We start from the raw sequence: 18,732 nt of genomic DNA, 5'->3' as shown, positions 1-18,732 counted from the left end.
CTCTCTCTCTGCAACCGCACTCTCTCTTGTGTTGCAAACATCTACCCGTCTTTTCCTTAATAAACTCGCCTTGATCTCTCTCTCTCTCTCTGTCTCTCGGATTGCTGGTGTAGGGCATGGATGGAGGACTGCTATGACTGTTAGGAGCCGGAGTAGCTAGCCAGAAGAAGGAGGATTGGGAGGATTCGGAGGAAAGAGCTCTCTTTTCTAGATCGTTGTGCATGGCAAAGAAGACGAAGAGGCGAGGAAGAGAGGAAACGATCAAAGAGGTGGAGGACAGGAGGGCGCCACCTAGCGAGCGTGTGTGCATGCATGCAGACCCTTACTCGGGCTTAGCAAAGATTAATAAATTGGGAGCGTTAGCCCTGTGAAATTCGGATGTTCTCTGTACTTTACATTATATTCCACCCTTATTAACACGTGGCGGACAGCAGTCGGCCACATCACACCTCCGCCAGGACGCGTGGCCGAAGGAACTAGACACCCTTTTGAGGTAGACCGGGCCAGCAATGAACACCTATACACATGTAGAACATGGGGCAAATACCTGTCCCAATCTTGTCTCATTGGATCTACATACATGGTGATCATTTTGTTCAACCTCTTTGTCAAACCATTAGTTTGAGGGTGATATGGTGAATCAAATTTCTGTGTCGTCAAGACTTGCATGAAATTTGACTTAAAATTACTGCCTTGATCTGACAGAATGGACTGAGGAGTGCTATGCCCAAACATACGCGCCCAATAAAAATCAGTTTTTTTTTAACGGCTGAAATTCATGGAATCTTATCCATTTTCCAACGATTGACTGGTCCCTGTACTACCACACAACGTGCCTCGGCTGTCAGTAGTCATGACTCAGTTTGAGCATGAATTACGGGAGGTCTCAAAGCCCTGTTTGTTTTTTTTTTGGGTATCGCCTTTCGACCTGTCTCTGAAAGCTTACGCGTTATACTGATTTGATCTGCAACAACGCTGCTCAGAGTGTCCAGTCCTTGGCGAGTAGCTACGTCATCAGCAGCACTGCACTAGTAGCAGCTGTTCTTGGCATTCACTGTTCACGTATGGCCGCGTTTCTGCAACCGGTCCAGTTGAGATATCAATCTCTCTCGAGTCTCAGTAGCCCAGGTAGATTTTACGAAGGCACGGTTGCCTTAGGCCTCTTTGCAAGTTTGCTTTAATCCTCGTTTATCATCAAATCAGCTCCACAATGCAATGCCTCTAATGGTTTGCTGGTACTACTCCTACTGCTCGGCCTGATCATTTGTAGCAGAAGAGGAAGACAGTCCTCGCAAGTTGCAACAAGCACCACAAGGCCCATGCTACAAATACCAGCTTGACTGGTGAGGCCTCTTCAAACGCCCTCCCCTTGGTGGTCTGCCGTGTTCTCAAGGAAAAAAGCAAGCTGGTGAGTGAATCATTTCTTTCTACTGCTGCAGGCAGCAGGAGTATGGTTAATCTAACACACATCGTTAATGCTCTGAATTTCTGAAACTTTACTAATCTCATCGCTCGATTCTCAACCACCCAGCTAGCTGATCCTCTTTAATCTTTGCGCAGGTTATGAGAAGGTCGTCCTTGTAATAGCTGATCAACTCACTATTGAAGTCAGGCCTGGTGGCCAAGTTCCCAAGCAGCAGGTTGGCGGATATACTCTTTTTTTTGGCTTTGTATACACTTTCTTTTTGGGTACTAAGGTGCTGATGAGATGTTCATTTGGGTGTTTTGGTTGCTTGTTGTGGGTGGCATCTAGATTCTAAACAGGTCTAAACAGTTTGGGCAAGGAGACAAGGGTTTTCTTAATCTATTCTCAACAGTTGATCGCTTTTCTCACGTTCACAATCTTGAGCAATTTGCTTGCATTCCAGGTTAGCTTTCTGACACTTTCAAAATTCGTTGATTCATATATTGGACGTCATTCTAGTCTCTAGATTGCTGCCTATTATCACATGATGACTTTGTTGCTCTTGTAATGTGTGCACCTTGGCCCACCTACAAGGTTTTTCTACGACCTAGTAAAGCGAACTTGCTGACATTTATTTTGCAGATGGTGTGTCCAAAGGGACCAGAATGGGATCATGTACAAACATTGAAAGAACTTGGGAGAGGAATGCACACATGCAAGTGCAAGTATTGTCCACATATATGGGATGGAGGTCCATTACGTGTTAGGGCATACATATTGGGTCTTAAAGGCCATGGTGTTACGCCATGCTCAGGTGCTTCCGATGGAGTTAAGGACATTTGTAGGAGATTGCATGCAGGGGCTAAGGTGCATAGTCGAGGTGCACATGTGGATGCTTTGGTTGATGTTTTGGATGAGGATCAGAGCATACACTTAGGGTCAACATAGATAAGTTCACAAACCAATGCATATGCAAATTTGAGTGGTGAGCCTTCTTCAAAGAAGAGCAAGGTATCAAATGCAAAGGGGGGATTGGCTAATGCATGGCAGTTGCAAGTACGACGAGAGGCAAGCGTTGGCGTACGTCGCTTCTTTTATGCAGAGGAGAAAGTGAGAAGCCCATTCTTCTTGAATATGGTCAAGGCAATTGTGCAAGCGGGCCCTAGCTTCATGCCACCTTCGTACTGGAGTTGATTGACGAGATCAAATGCATTGACAATGATATGCTTGACATACGAGGAGATAAATGGAAGAAATATGGATGTACAATTGTGTGTGATGGTTGGTCTGATACTAGACGTAGAGCTATTATCAACTTTATGGCATGTTCTATTCATGGTATTGTGTTCTTGAAATCTGTGGATACTTCTAGAGAATACAAGTCCGGGGAGTATATTTTTGAGCAGCTAAAGCAAGCTATACTAGATGTTGGGCTTGCAAACGTGGTCCAAGTATGCATGTACAATGCTTCTAATTGTATTCGTGTTGGAGAATTGGTTGAGCAAGAGTGGCCGAACATATTTTTTCCGAGATGTACGTATCATTGCCTAGATCTCCTATTTGAGGATATTGGCAAGCTTCCATGGGTTGCTCCCGTTTTGGAGAATGCAACAAAGATTGTCTCCTTTGTAACACGGAAGCAAACAATTCTTGCTTTGTTTTGAGAGCATAGTAAAAAGGACTTGATTAGGCTTGCACCTACATACATGTTTATTATGTTGGCCAATTTCCTTGATGAGAGATGTTACAAGGGATTGCGAAAGTTGATGCTTTGTGATAAGTTTGGAAGATTCAAGGTTTCATGCACTCAAAAAGTAGAGGAAGTGTCATCCATTGTGTATGGAGCAACATTTTGGCAAGAAGCTCGATTGATTGTAAACATATGTGCACTTATTTTGAAAATTTTATGCTTGGCTAATAGGGAAGGAGCCACCATGGGCCTTGTTTATGAGCTCACAGATCGCATGGTGGAGAAGATAGAGAACATTCAAGGGGTTGATTTCACCAAGTTGAAACAAGTCAACGATCTTTGTATTGAGTTGATTTCGCCAAGTTGATTTCACCAAGTTGAAACAAGTCAACGATCTTTGTATCGAACGTAGGTATATATTTCATACACCCTTGCATGTTGTGGACTATGTTTTGCATCCGATTTGGAAAGGAAAAGACCAAGATAGTGACCTAGAGGTGCATGAGAATTGGATGACTATGCTGGAGGCTTACACAAAAGGTGATGTGGAATTGCAAGGTAAGATTCTTGTGATGAGTATGATAAGTACAAGTCAGGAGGAGGTTCATTTTCTCGTATAATTGCAAAAGATGCAAAAAGAATGCAGGAGGGTGTGAAATGGTGGGAGACATTTGGGGCATGCACACCTAATTTGCAGCAGAGCTGGCAATCCGAGTGCTCTCTCAAGGTACTTGTGCTTTACCATGTAAAAGAAATTGGAGCACATTTTCTCTCATTCACACCAAAAGAAGAAATAGGCTCAAACCTTCACATACTGAAAAGCTTGTTTTTGTACACACAAACCTTCGTCTCAGGTGTAAAATCAAGGAGCGGGGTTATGAGAAGATGGAGGTTACATTGGACATGCTCAATAAAGAGAAGGATGATGATCGATTGATTGCTCTACAAGAGTTGCAAGAGGCTATTGAGGAGGAGGCTCATGAAGCTAATCATGGTGAGATCTCATGCTCGTATGGTACTGAGGCCCTTGACTTTGATGATGATGATGATGATGATGCTCTTATTGTTGAGCTCTTTGGAGAGGGGGATGATGATGATATGACTCACGAGGATCTTGTTGAGTAGCTTTGCTACTACTTCATTCATGTTCTTCTAGCTTTCTTCATCTTTAGCATGACATTGTTAGTGTTTTTGGTGTTGGCTTAATCTTAGCAAGTTGCATGTTGAATCATGAGACTTTAATTTATGATATTTGGATGATTGAAAATTGATTTATGATCTTTACAGTTCCAAACTATAAGTTTTGCCTATTCTCCATCATGTTTAATGTCTCAATTTTCATGTGCTTTTTTGAAGAAAATACCCAAAAAGTAGTGTCACGTATGTTTCAAAAACTAGAGATTTTTTTACCATACTTCAATCATACTTTCATACTCGTATGCGTATGCGTGTGCCGTATGCCATATGATTGGAGTATGAAAAAACTATGTGCCGGACAACAACTTCATTCAGCCAAAAATTGGGACTCTTTAAGAAAGTAAATTTTCCTCAAAAAAACACTTATGAAACCCCAAATGGCCAAACAATGAATGTTCATGAAAATATTGCATGTAATGAGTCCTCAGAGAGTTTGGCACATAGACTCTAGGTTCATCCCCGTTTATCAAATATAAAATGTTATTCTGGATGTAAAACTTGGACGGGACAATGGACCCTGGGGATACCCTGCTTTTCTACATGATTGCTTGAATTGTTGAATCCTTACTTTGCATCTGAGCCAGCCTAGCTTCATATGTAGGCACATCATACTGTGTATTTTGGAATGCTTGATTATTCTCCTCAAATTGTCTTGATAGTAAATCGGTAATATATTTTTCTTTGCCTGGATAGTAAGACAATGTGAATGTATAATCTTGTAATGCCAAAACCTATCTCAAAAGACGACCAGGTAGATGCTTCTTTTGAAGCAATCCTATCAAGGGTTGATGATCTGTTTCAACTGTGACCTGTGCGCTATGCACATAAGGGTGTAACTTCTGTATAGCCCAAACTTTTGCAAGAAGATGCTTTTCCGTTGTAGAATAGTTTAACTTAGACTGCGTCAAACTATGGCTGATAAAGCATATGGGCCATCACTTGTTCTGATGGGGTTGTAACAGAATAACACCAACACCTATATTAGATGCATCCGTTTTTGAGGAGAAACGGCTTGTTGAAATCTGGGTATTTTAAAAACAGTGACTATTTGACTAAATCCATTGATTGTTGAAAAGCATGCTGACACTGTTGATCCCACACAAATTTGATGATCTTTTTCATCAGTCTTCTGAATGGTTATGTGACTTTAGCCACCCTGGGTAAAAATTTACACAAGAAATTCAACATCCCAATGAACCTCTGTAACTGTTTCAAATTTTTGGGTTGAGAAAACTCTTGAATACCTAAGATCTTTTCTAGATCCATTTGTACCCCTTGATGAGAAATAACGAAACCTAAAAATTTCAGCTTTGTCCTTGCCCATCTGCACTTCTTGAAGTGTAGCTTTAAATTGAACTTTTGCATTCTCTTCAACACTTCCATGATCACCTCAACGTGTTCCATCCATGTCTTGGTATGAATCAGGATATCATCCAAATACACCACTAACACTTTTCTACTGATTAGGTCTAAAAATATTGTATTAACTAACCTCTGGAATGTGCGAGGGGCATATGACAACCCAAAGGGCATGACCACAAATTCAAACAATCCTTTGGATGTCTAGAAAGCTATTTTCTATGCATCTCGATGATCAAGTGGTATCTGCCAGTAGCCTGGAGCTAAATCTAAAGATGTGAAGTACACAGATTGGCCCAACTCATCTAGTACCTCATCCAATCTGGGCATCGGATAAACATCATGTATAGTGACTTTATTTAAGGGACGGAAATCAATGCAAAACCAATAATCCCATTTGGCTTTTTTACTAAATGGGCCTCAGAGACGATTTGATGACACCTCTTTGAAACATATCTTGCACAGCCTCTATCAGTTGATTCTCCTTTTGGGACCGCCATCTCTATGTCATCTTAATAGGTTTCTGATCCCTTGTTTTGATCACATGCTGAACTTTGGCACTTGTTATAGAAGCTTGGAAAGAATGAGGTATAAGGGCCTTAAACAGTGACAGAATCTTTTGAATTTGCTGCATTCGAAGAGTGTTTGAAATGACGTGTTGTTCCACTTGATTGCATGTATAATGCTCTACAGGTTTCATCTGTAAAAACGGAACTGGTAACACTCGTGGTAATATTAAAATTTTACTGACGGAAATCCAACCTTGCTCTAGTTTGAATGAACCAGTCACACCCTAGGGTAACTTTGAATAATTGCCTTAGCAAGACATTACACTTCTGGTAGAACGTAATATACCCCATCTGCAAAGGAACATCAACCACGGAACTAGATCTGTATACCTGCGTGTGATCACCAAAAAGAACAGAGATCTTTGGAGCTGATGTAATTGGCAACTGCTGAGCACCTGATCTCCATCCCTTTGCGTGGGGTTCTTGTGAAACGTCTACTTCAATGCGCTGGGCTATCTCCATAGCTTGCTTAAAGGTAGTGGGTCCGTGGTCCCTAACCCTCATGGTGATGCCATGTCTCATTCTTGGCTACTAGAAAAATAACTTCATATCCTCGGTCATGTTAAGGTCTGCTCTCAACTGATTCAATTTGACACCAAACTCTGAAATCGGTTCTCATCGGTTCTCCTTGTAACTGAACACACTCATGTACTTGTTGTAATGCAGATTGTGCCACACTAGTTTGAGCAAATGAATGAATTAAATTTTGTTTAAGTAAGGGCCATTGCGATTTAATGACATCATCTTGTTGTGCATACCATGTGGCTGCAGCTCCATCCAAAACTGTTTTGACCTCGTGTGCCTTTCTATCATCTGTCCATCCATGATATGCTGCCACATTGTCAAATTGATCCAACCATGTCAAAATATCCTCATTGGGTAGGCCTGTAAAACTCTGAGGATGAACCCGTCTATTAGTTGTGTGTGGAGACTATTGTTGAAACTATTGATTTGTAATAAGGTTCACCAGTGTTTGATTTGTACTGTTCATCTGCTGATTTGTCTGATGCATTTGCAGCATCAAATTTTGCATGAGGCCGACTACCTGATCAAGTTGAGTGGATGAAGACGGTTGCCTTGACTGATCACCTATATCTACCTAGGAAGATCAATAGCGGAAAGCATAGCACCTATTGTCAGAGATGGTGGTCGATAGAGCCATGGGAAGGCTGCCCAGATAGCTAAGCTAGCCCACAAATTCACTGGCGATGGTGATACTAGGAGACACCTGGAAGTATTTGATCAAGTGTGTGAGGCCCTAAGAGGAGAACAAAATGAGGTTTCCAAGACCAATGCCTTTAGTCTAACATTAGACGGTGAGGCTGGGGATTGGTATATAACTCTTAGGGTCGAGGAACGCTTAAACTTCACCTCTCTTAGGAGATTGTTCTTGAAGCAATTTGTGCATGAAGGAGTCTTATGGGGTGTACCTTCAAAGCTACAGAAAGCCAAGAGAGAGGAAGAGGAGTCGGTTAGAGATTTTATTAGCCACTCAAAAGCAATTTATACGTGAAGGAGTGTTATGGAGTGTAGCTTCCAAGCTACACAAAGCCGAGAGAGAGGAAGAGGAGTCGGTCAGAGATTTTATTAGTCATCTCAAGCATTTGAACTCTCGTTGCCTTCCGCATGAATGCTATTCGAATAATCAATTAGTGGATAGATTCATCCACAGGCTTAACCATGAAGCGATATATAATGGCTTAGTCATTAGAGGGATCACTACAGGGGATGAAGTCACAACAAGTACCATCCAACTAGAGGATAATCTCATGGTCAAAGGAGCTAAAGCATTAGATTCTAAATCTATTGCCTCTAGAGACATGAGACAGAGCACTTCTACAATTAAACTCGTTGCTAAATGCGACACTTTAGCGGATATGAATTTCATAGATTTCATGAAAGCACTCCAGGAGGGAATGGAGGCCAATAGGACCCCTGAAAACGTACATATGTACCCAAGGAGAGAGCTTCAATGGTGCTCAATCTACCGGCAAGGACATTCAATTAATGGTAATTGAACTTTTTGTGGACGTTATGGTCTCGAGGCTTTACAGTGCCGCATGCATTTGCAAACCCTTTTGCTAATGCTTCTAGGCCTCAACAGTTGGCTTTATCGTCCCCATCACAACCACGTGCCATAATGCCTGTAAGAACATCTCAACCCAATGCAGATCAACAACGTAACAACCCATTGCAAGGGGGATTTATAATGCATAAAATGTGTCATTACCTCCCCCAGTTTTGGGACCTCAACCACCTCCCCTAAGGATCACACCTCTCAATCAAGTAAGCTTTGAGGAGCCTATTTATTACCAAGAATATGAGATAGATGTCGAACCCACCCCCCACCTCTTTGAGGACCCCACAGAGCTTCATCCTGACTATTATGTAATGGATGGTAGAGGGGGAGTCAAGCAAGTTTACCAACTTGTTGTGATGGGCAGGGGCCGGTAAATTAATGCCACAGCTAGAAGAATGCCTTGTCAATGCTATAGTACAAGGGGGGATAAACATTATTTCTGGTGTGTATTCTTGTTGTGACCTCTAGCAAATACCAAGGGATGATGAGGGTATGATGTGCAATTTGACAACGTGGTTGTCATGGGTTGTCAGGAATTGACACAGTGATCCTTGTTACACTTTTAGATTCAAGGATGGCGTCATTACTCGTCGACAAATTACCTATGACTGTGTTAGTAGATACTGATCTGAAATCCATCGATGAAGGAATTTTGTCAAGGTTGTTACTTTGATCACAATCAAGATTTGGCATATAGTTAGTGTTGATCACATGTGGAATTGACTATTTGTAGTTGTTATTACTTTCTTGTATGATCATTGATCTTACCTCTTTTGAAATTACTAATTATAGCTTTAGTTCAACAATTTGGTTCAAATGATCTTGTCATGGAGGTGATTGTACACTCTGACTCGAATGAGTCCAAGCTAGGGGAGTATAAGTATTGACTAACCATCAAGATCGATCCATAGATAAGGTTCAATATGCTAATGTGATTTATGGTCACATGAGATAGATTTATAGTTATTCACCATGTGGAGGATGGGCCTTCTGGCCATTTGAGTTTCCTTGAGGTGCACTAGATTTATTGGTAATTCAAAAATGTGAAAGTTAGGTTTCTATAGAATAGATCTCTCTTTGCATTGATCGGTGGACCATTGATGAACCACGTGATGCGGTTGGTCTATAATGAGTATATCAAGTGTCGTACAATTGAAGGAAATTGCCCTTACCTTATTGCTAGGATACATTGGACACACGTATATGTTTTAGCCTAGAGTTATAGCAAATGTTGGGTATGGCTAATCACTCAGTACATTTGTTGTATGACTTCTCATTGGACATTTTTTACTTGGCCTCATCTTAGTGATTCTAGATTAGAGATGCTATAGCTTTAGTATGTGAGAAGAGGTTGTTTGATAGGACTTGATTATGAAGGAATTTTTAATCTCTTGGATAGGGCATGTACATTAGGATAGGGTGACACAAAGGTTGGAAAGGTGGTGAGTTTCTTTCAGTATGATTAGGGACTTCGTTGTGTTGGGATTTTTATGCTCTTATGAGAAGTAGCATGATATTATTATGGGTAATATTTGGGATTTCTTAGGATTCTTCTCTTGTTATTTTGAGAGTTGTCCATGTATCCTTTGATTGGAATGATGAGGTTCTTCACTCACAAGATTCTTGTGTAGGACTTAGGTGTGGTAGTGGTACTTAGATACTGGTTAGCCATTTATGGGTGTGATTTGAGTAGCTACAGACACAATGTCAATCGGGGTGTTAACATGGTTTGTCATTTTTTAGTGCTATGCACTTATGGTAGTGTTATGTACCTAGACACTAATCTATGAATTAAGGATCTAATCCAATGGGGTTAGGGTCCCCTCAATTAGGGATTAGCAAGGTGGTACTTGGCTAGAGGGTTCAAACAAGCTTGATGGCCTATTATAACAAGTTATCTATTTATGGCATAGTTATCACTATATAAGTGAGAGCTTGAGTTATTGTGAGACATAGTTGTGTGGACCACTCAAGGTCTCTAGCTTGGAACAACAAACATTCTCATACCATGCACATGGCAAGGCTTCTGTGGTATGGGATGTTGGAGTTGGACATGGGCTTGTGGGATTGTGTAGGAAGCCCTAGCCTGGGCTCGAGGGAGATCGGTGGATGTCAGTGTTGGAAGAAGGTGAGCTAGCCTCCTACCTCGAGATTTGGTTTAGGACTAACCTTGGCTTTTAGCTGAGTTTAGAAGGACTTGACACCACTTGGTATTAGAGCAACCCTAATACAAAGGCTAAATAAAGAGGTATGTGTGTCTAGGCATCATAGATGTCAGAAGTCCAATGTATTTATTTATTTTTGGACCAATAATATATATATTATAGAAAGAAAAGAAAAAATTTACATTGAATTCTTTCTAACCCCACAATCAGCCCTCAATAAAACAGATAAGTCAACCACCATCAAGCAGGATACACACTAAATCCTATCTATCATCCTTAATGACAAAAGAAAATTCATTCCAAGACAATTGGTACCCAAGCAAAATGCAAGGCTCAAAACCAAGGCTTCAGTTGAGTAGCCCCTAGGAGCTTGTTTTTCCAGAACATCACCTTTAACCTCTCCTTTCTAAAACAAGATATTGACTGTTGGTCTAGTCCCCACTGGATTCTCAATAAGGGCAACAAAGATGTAACTTTCTTTCTTGACTTTCTTCTACCATCTCTTTCTTCTACCATCTCTTTGTTCTACATCCATATCTAATTGGCTTAGTATTCTGCTTTCTAAGACCCTGCAAGTCATCACACCAGATCATTAGGCACAGCCCAGTATGTCTATAAGTGACCCCAAAGGAGAAGGATCAGATGATAGCAGATTGCAGGGACTGAATCAACCGAAACAATTCAACCCCACTCAATTTATTAACCAAGAATATAGACCAACACATACATATACATTTATGCATCAATCCACTAACATCAATTTTTGTATCATAAGTTTTTTGAAACACAATGTAGTTTATGGAGTTCTAGATCTCCCATAAACAATAGCACCTGATAATATTAAAGATCACATCAACATGTCCACCATTAGTTATCCATTTGCCAATCAGCTAGTCCCCCCCACTAACCTTGCACCCCTAAGCACCTCTACACCCATTTCCCAATCTTAACCCAGGCTCCTTTAATAACACGGCAATCCCAAAATGTATGCTTCCCATTTTCCAAGGTAGTTCTACATCTAGGACAGCATCCACTTGTGAAGTTCCTTTAAACCAATTTAGAACCAATGGGCAGAGCTCCCATACACACTCTCCACTGAAAAAATTGAGATTTAGTAGGTATTTCCATCTCCCATATTGCCTTCCACTTCCTTCTCCAACAATTGGAGGTCTAACTCACTTTCCATATTCTAATACAGTAAATGACATAGTCCTCACTTACTCTCAAAGCACTGTACAAAACTTTGGTTGTGCCTCTGTCCAGCTTAGAACCATTAAATCAAGACCAATCCCCGATCCAACAAGATTCATCCACTGTAGTGGATGTCTAGTCTTTCTAAACCTCTTCCAACACATGCCTGCCAACACATGCCTGACCAGCTATGTTTCCCTATTGGATAAAGCAAGATCCATCTCCAATTGCTCAGGCTCCTTCCATCCCATTGATACTTCATCCTCCCAACAATACTTAAATCTCTTCAAACCCTTATTGTTCAATCTTTTGGCTATTCTAGGGTCTTGTAGGGCTAAAGAGGGGTTAAACTTATGAGTCCACCATATCCCTAAACACATTAAAGAGTTCCTTGATGCTCTACCACATCCATCCCAGACCATGAGGTCCACACCTCTTACAATTCAGTACACAACATCCTGCAAGTGGGGACCCTGTTATTTTGAGAGGGGCATGAGAGAACACTTTATCTTTCTAGCTTAGTCCTTTCCACTCTCCATCAAGATAGACAATTGAACAATCTACTAGCTTAGACCTTGCCACACTCCATCAAGATAGACAATTGAACAATCTAACAGTTTCCTTAGCATTTTTTACTAGATTTCCTTCTGATGAAGACATTGGGCAAAAGCACAGCCAACCTGGCAATAGTATGAGAAGGGAGGTGAAGAATGCCTAGCTCACCTTTAGACTTAGGCATGCAAATTCTGTCCCAGGCCAGCCATGCCGCCAAAGCCTTTTTGTTGGATCCAACATTCCTCCACACAAAATCTCTCACAGGTCTGATTATCTTCTACTACCAGTGCCCTTTACCAAAGTCCAACATAGGGCATAGAAATATTATATAAGCATTCAATATTGTGTTGCATATGGCCACCCTATCATGAAAGGGACCCTGACACCCTCCCATTTCTTCAGTTTCATAAAGAATCTATCTAATGTCGAATAAGTCAGCTACTTATTGGTCACATCCACCCCAAATGGAACTCTGACAATTCAACCTCTCCTCACCACCTCACACCCCCATCTCTTCAAATCAAAGTCATTATCTTCAGACAAACTAATTAACTTAGACTTATGAATATTGCATTTGGAGCCTGAAGCATCAACAAACTCTTGTATAATATCTAAAGCCAATCTGACATCATTATCAGCTTCCAAGAGGAGTAAAGAGTCATCAGCAAACCATTGGATAACCAATTACTCCCCATTGCTCAACTTTAAATCATTCACGCCCCCTCGAGAGAAGGCCATCTCAAGGGCTCTAATCAGAGGATGAGAAGAAGCAATAGCAAAGAGGGGGGGGAGGGGGGAGGGGCAAGGGTATAGCCTTCTCATTGATCTATGAACCTCAAATCCTCCAACAACTCTTCCATTCAATAGTAAGTTAGACTTGCTCCCCAAGGTGAGAGTGAATATGCAAGAAGATATTATGGAATCAAATTCCATTTTTTCCATTACTCTAGCCACAAATGACCAATGCACCCTATTATATACCTTTTTCAAATCTAGCTTCATGAGAATACATTTCTACTTAGTCCTGAGAGCCACATCCCTACCCAGCATAGAAGCATAAATATTGTCATATATGGATCTCCCCTTTATAAAGCCATGTTGTTTTTCAGAAATCATCTCCTGAAGAGCAAGGGTTATTCTAATGGTAATGACTTTGGCCAAGATTTTGTAAATAATAGTCAACAAAGTAATAGGCCTCCGCTGATTAAACTTGTCACAAGCATTTTGTTTAGGAATAAGTTTCACCATCCCTTCCTTTAAATCCCTATCCAGGCTGCCTGATTTAAAGGCTTCACTGCACATTCTCCAAAAAAAACTCCTTAAGAGAGGGCTAAAAGGCAATAAAAATACTCCATAGATAACCCATCCCAGCCAAGAGACTTCTCTCTCCCTAGTCTTAGGAGGGCCTCCCAGCATTCCTCCATTTCAATATCCCTTTCCAACCATTTAGCTCTATCAGAGTCCATGCTCTTATTAACCTATTCCAGAAGCTTGTCTTGGACCCTTCTAGCTGAAAGATCCTCCTTGAGACTAAGAGTTTCTCCTAAATAAGTACTCCACCCATTTCTTTTAGCTCCTGCCCATTATCATCCAAAACCCTACCTACAACCTCCTTGCCTCTCAACTTTTCAACCATCAGGTCTCCTTTTGTTAGTGAAGGTTTTGTTGAAATTTGAGCATAATGATGAGCTATGGTGGATCAAACACTAGAATCAACATGATTAACAAAGTGATTAGTAAATGATTAACACGTAATTAGTGAATAATTAGCAGATAGATTAATGTAGGCATGGATACTCAAAAACCAGCAAATTCTCATTAGGGCTATGCCTCAATTTATAGTGTTTACATCAAGCATCAAATCCCCTTGATTTCTCCATGATTCACTCCCTGAATATCTCCACCTCTTGCCTGATTCTCTCCACCTCTTCTCTTTTCCCTGATTATCTCCCAGAATAACTCCACACTCCTAAATTCCCTCATGCTACCCATTATTCTCTCCCAGTAGATTCTCCTAACCTTTTCACAGGTTCTTTCACAATTACATCTCCTCTTTTACAGCCTCTATCCAAGAGCTTGTTCCCACACACACCCTATTCACTTGTATATTTCAACACCTCCCCTCAAGTGAATAATCCTAACACACCTGGACCCTGTATCAAGTTTCCCTCTTACTTGATAGCCCGCGACCAGTGCCTCAAGTCCCTAAACTCCATAGTCCTTGACACTCTCTCTCTCTATGTGTCCAAGGCTACTATAAGTGCCCGTGACCTTGACTAAAGTGCTCACACATACATCTACCACTTGGCCTACATCATCGGTGGCTCAGAGGTGGTTTTACTTTATTGGGGCAGGTTACATTGGGTTGTGGGGTCTCTCTCTCTCTCTCTCTCTCTCAAAGATTTTCACATGGCTCCTCACTCTTTGGAGCCTCACATCTTCTCTTTTCTTCAGTCTTCTTGTCGTGGCAGCATCTGTCCACGCGTTCGTCTCTTCTTCCAGTCTTCTCGGGGCAGCTTCTCTTCTTGTGGCAGCTTCTCTTCTCGTGTCCATGTCTTCCTTCAGATCTTCTTCTCGGTGTGGATCCTCTTCTTGGGAAGAGATATTCTTCTTCTTTCATGGCTGGGGCCATGAGCTCGTCCGTCAGGTCATTTTGCTCCATGTGAGCAACATATTCAAATGATTTGCTGACAGTTCCTTTGGGTTTTTTATGTTTATTTTGTATCATTATGCAATGCAAACCCAAATTTATGCGGGAGGTCTTACCTCTTGCCTTAATCTGGACAAGGGCAGTGTCTGTTCCCATTTTTACACTGATAAAATGTGCCCAATACATAATGCGTATAGCATTCATTCTCATGCACATTCCCAAATGCAACTCTGGCTGTGAATAATCTTGAATTTGAGTGAGATTTACAGGCATTAACCAAGGGTTAAATGCAAAATGATGATTTTCATAATTTTATCAGCACAATTTTACCAGAAATTACACTGAATCAAGGGTAACCAATTTGTACGGGATGGTTGGAGTATCAAACCAACTCCGATTTGAAATCTGAAGTTATAGGGATCTGTATCAGATACCTAATGGTTAATTTGAACCCACAATTGCACCAAAGTACAGTGATTAGCACTGATTAATCACTGATTAGCAAATTAATGCTCTGCTTTGTGTGCAGAAAACAGAGTATGCGGGGAGTCCAGATCTGGTGCCTTCCACTTCAAATGAGCTCAAATGCTTTCAAAGGCATCAATAGCAATGAGTCTAGTAGAGGATTAAGCCAAGAAACACAAGATTTGACCAAATAATGAAAGCTTAATCTCTGTTTTACCAAAGTCACCTGCAGATTTGATGAAGAGCTTGGATCTCTCTGTAGACTTGATGAAATTGATTTCTGTCTTCACCAGCTTGTAGAGCATGCTTGATTACCCCTTGGGCTAAGAGGAATTAGAGAGCTTTGATCTGTGGAAGTTGCAATGTCAAAAACATCTCAGAAAAACGTAGCCTGCAAATCGAGCTCCCGCCGGCGTTCTGTGTTGAATTAGCCCACAAGATTTGAGATGTGTGTAGCCCTATAAGTATACTATGAGTACCTAAGAGGGCTTAGCCTAATGTTATGTGTGCAAGGAGAATGGAGTCCTCCACTGGCTGGGGGTGAAGGGGAGAAGTGAAAGCTTACTAAAAAATTGATTTTTTGCTAATTATATCCTAATTAATTCACTAATGGGCTCATAAATCTGGTTGATTCTAGGCATGGCTCTGATACCATGTTGAAATTTGAGCATAATGATGAGCTATGGTGGATCAAACACTAGAATCAACATGATTAACAAAGTGATTAGTAAATGATTAACACGTAATTAGTGAATAATTAGCAGATAGATTAATGTAGGCATGGATACTCAAAAACCAGCAAATTCTCATTAGGGCTATGCCTCAATTTATAGTGTTTACATCAAGCATCAAATCCCCTTGATTTCTCCATGATTCACTCCCTGAATATCTCCACCTCTTGCCTGATTCTCTCCACCTCTTCTCTTTTCCCTGATTATCTCCCAGAATAACTCCACACTCCTAAATTCCCTCATGCTACCCATTATTCTCTCCCAGTAGATTCTCCTAACCTTTTCACAGGTTCTTTCACAATTACATCTCCTCTTTTACAGCCTCTATCCAAGAGCTTGTTCCCACACACACCCTATTCACTTGTATATTTCAACAGGTTTTCCATTTATACCTAACCTCCTCCTTCTTGGAGAATTTCTCTTCACTTTTTAGCCCAGCTTGGCACTTAAAATACCAGTTTGTCTCTTCAACCAGTTAGTTTCCCCACCTGCCTCTTCTTTTGAAGAGATTCCAAGAGACCTCCCCATCTCTTTCTTTCATGTCTACCTTCCTCAGCCCTTAGCTTCCCAACCCCCCTAATTATGCCTTGCATTTCATTAGCAAACAATCTCCAAGACCCTTGCACATTGCATCTCCCTTTGAGTCTCTCTATGGCTTCCTCAGTTTGGCTGACAAACAAATCATCCTTTAGAAGCAGATTATTAACCCTTAATTTCCTAGTGGAAAACCTATTTAATTCAACTTCTTCCCATCCTAGCACATGCCATCCCCATTTAAGGGGCATATGATTAGACAAAGCAGTGCTAGAGTCAATGGACATTTTAAGAGTATTAGGTACCCAGGTAGCTTGATGATTAAAGAAAATCCTATCTATCCTAGAAGAAGACCCAAAGTATTGTAGACTAAAATAAGTATGTCTCGAATCTAAGCTCCCCATCTCCCGACCATCCCTTAGGCCTAGCTTACCTCTCATTCCTTCCCACTTCATCTTTTCATGTCCCATCAACATAGTGCTCCCCCCCCCACACCTATCCCTCTGTTTCTCAACCATATTGAAGTCCCCCATGAGGATGCAGTGTGCATGACAATTTAAGTTAGCTATCCATTCCACATCCCACTCCTTACCTTATGGTTGTGAGCTCCGTATAGGTTAATCACCCAAATATTCTCTCCTTCGAAAACAATCTCTACTATCAAAATTCTCCCATTGGGATGACTAGCTATAATATTAGGACATAAGTTACTCTTAACAATTGTCATGACACCACTAAACCCACCATTCACACCCCCATACAAAACAACCCAATCCTTAAACTTGTCCTTTCTCAAAACTTTAGACCCAAAAAGATTATGATCCTAAATTACTATAATAGACAAATCCCAATCCTTAATCAGACTCCAAAAAGCGGCACTCTTATTTTTATCTTTAATTCCCTACACCCACTAATTTTGATAGTAGAACTCATGAGAGTGCAATCTCGGGAACCATCTCTACCTCCTTGATCCCCTTCTTTTTGAATCGCTTTCCAAGCTTCCTCAACTTGCCAGTTAAATTTTTGAACTAATGAAGTCCCACTATCCTCTTCCCCTAATGGGTTAAAAGGATTTGAGTACATCATGTTAAGATATCGAGCTCAACTAGTGCTATGGCGGACATTGATGACCCGCCTAGGTGTGATAGCTTCTGCACTTATGTTACTGGCATGCTTGGTGAGATTATTCTCAATATGCCACCAGTGTGGTGGATGACAGGTTGTGTGACACCCACTTTGGAGTACTAGAGTTATTATATAGTTATAACACCAACTTATATAGTCGGGTTAACACTATAGATCGACCACCTTGTATGTTGTTGTAGGAGAGTACTTTCCCTTTATGTATGTACTCTTATCTTTTAGTTATATAGTTGCAGTGTAGTAGTACATTTTGGGAGTGCAAACAGTGTTTGCACATGTATTGTTGACATTAGGTGTATATACATATAATTTGGTCAGATTTGGTGATCTACAGGTTGTGCTGAAGTACGGCTACATTAGTCACAGAAGATATTGTTGTGTTACAAGTTGCATACAAAAATTATCTATTGTAGTTTTTTTATTGTTGTAGGAAAACATATCTAGTGACGGAATCAATCATATTGTCAATGAGAAGCTGGACAAGAACAACTTCCATGCTTGGAAGTTCAGAATGACCAATTTTCAGATGGTAAAGGATTTTGGGATTGTGGAAGGAGACAATGCCTCCTGAGTTGTCTGAAGAGAATGTCACTCTAGCAGACATAAAGGCATTCAAGGATTGAAACTAGGGTGCAAGGAAAGTCATGTATTGGCTTTTAATTAGTGTCATAGACATGATGATAGGACAAATACATGATGCCAACACTCTAGCAGTTACGTGGCAGAATCTAGTGTAGATGTTCCAGACCAACACAAAGGCAAGGAAATTGCAGCTAAAGCAGAGCTACATACTGTGGAAAAGAAAAGCATGTCAATCAATGAGTATGCTTTAAAGATCAAGGGCATTGTTGAATCTCTTGGGTCTATTAATGTATTGGTGGAAGATGATGACTTGGTAAGTGTCGATTTAAAGAGTACAACCCATTTAAGCCCTCCATTGTAGTCAGGGAGAATATTCCCAACTTTCAGGAGTTGGTATCTATGCTAATCATAGAAGA

The 18,732-nt window shown here is 40.8% G+C and overlaps 1 long non-coding RNA gene across 1 annotated transcript; it reads left to right on the top strand.

Moving 5' to 3' along the window:
* Positions 1–779: 779 nt before the first annotated feature.
* LOC147641856 (uncharacterized) lies at positions 780–4,174 on the top strand. Its single transcript, XR_015269119.1, has 5 exons — positions 780–1,128; positions 1,274–1,408; positions 1,561–1,640; positions 1,754–1,868; positions 2,048–4,174. It is a non-coding gene; the product is annotated as an uncharacterized LOC147641856 (long non-coding RNA).
* Positions 4,175–18,732: the final 14,558 nt, after the last annotated feature.

The sequence above is a fragment of the Cibotium barometz genome, chromosome 1, assembly GCF_041138505.1.
Source record: "Cibotium barometz isolate CiBa-2024 chromosome 1, ASM4113850v1, whole genome shotgun sequence".
Classification (NCBI taxonomy): Eukaryota; Viridiplantae; Streptophyta; class Polypodiopsida; order Cyatheales; family Cibotiaceae; genus Cibotium; species Cibotium barometz.
The sequence above is the reverse complement of the archived record's forward strand: the minus strand, read 5'-3'. Positions and strand labels throughout refer to the sequence as shown.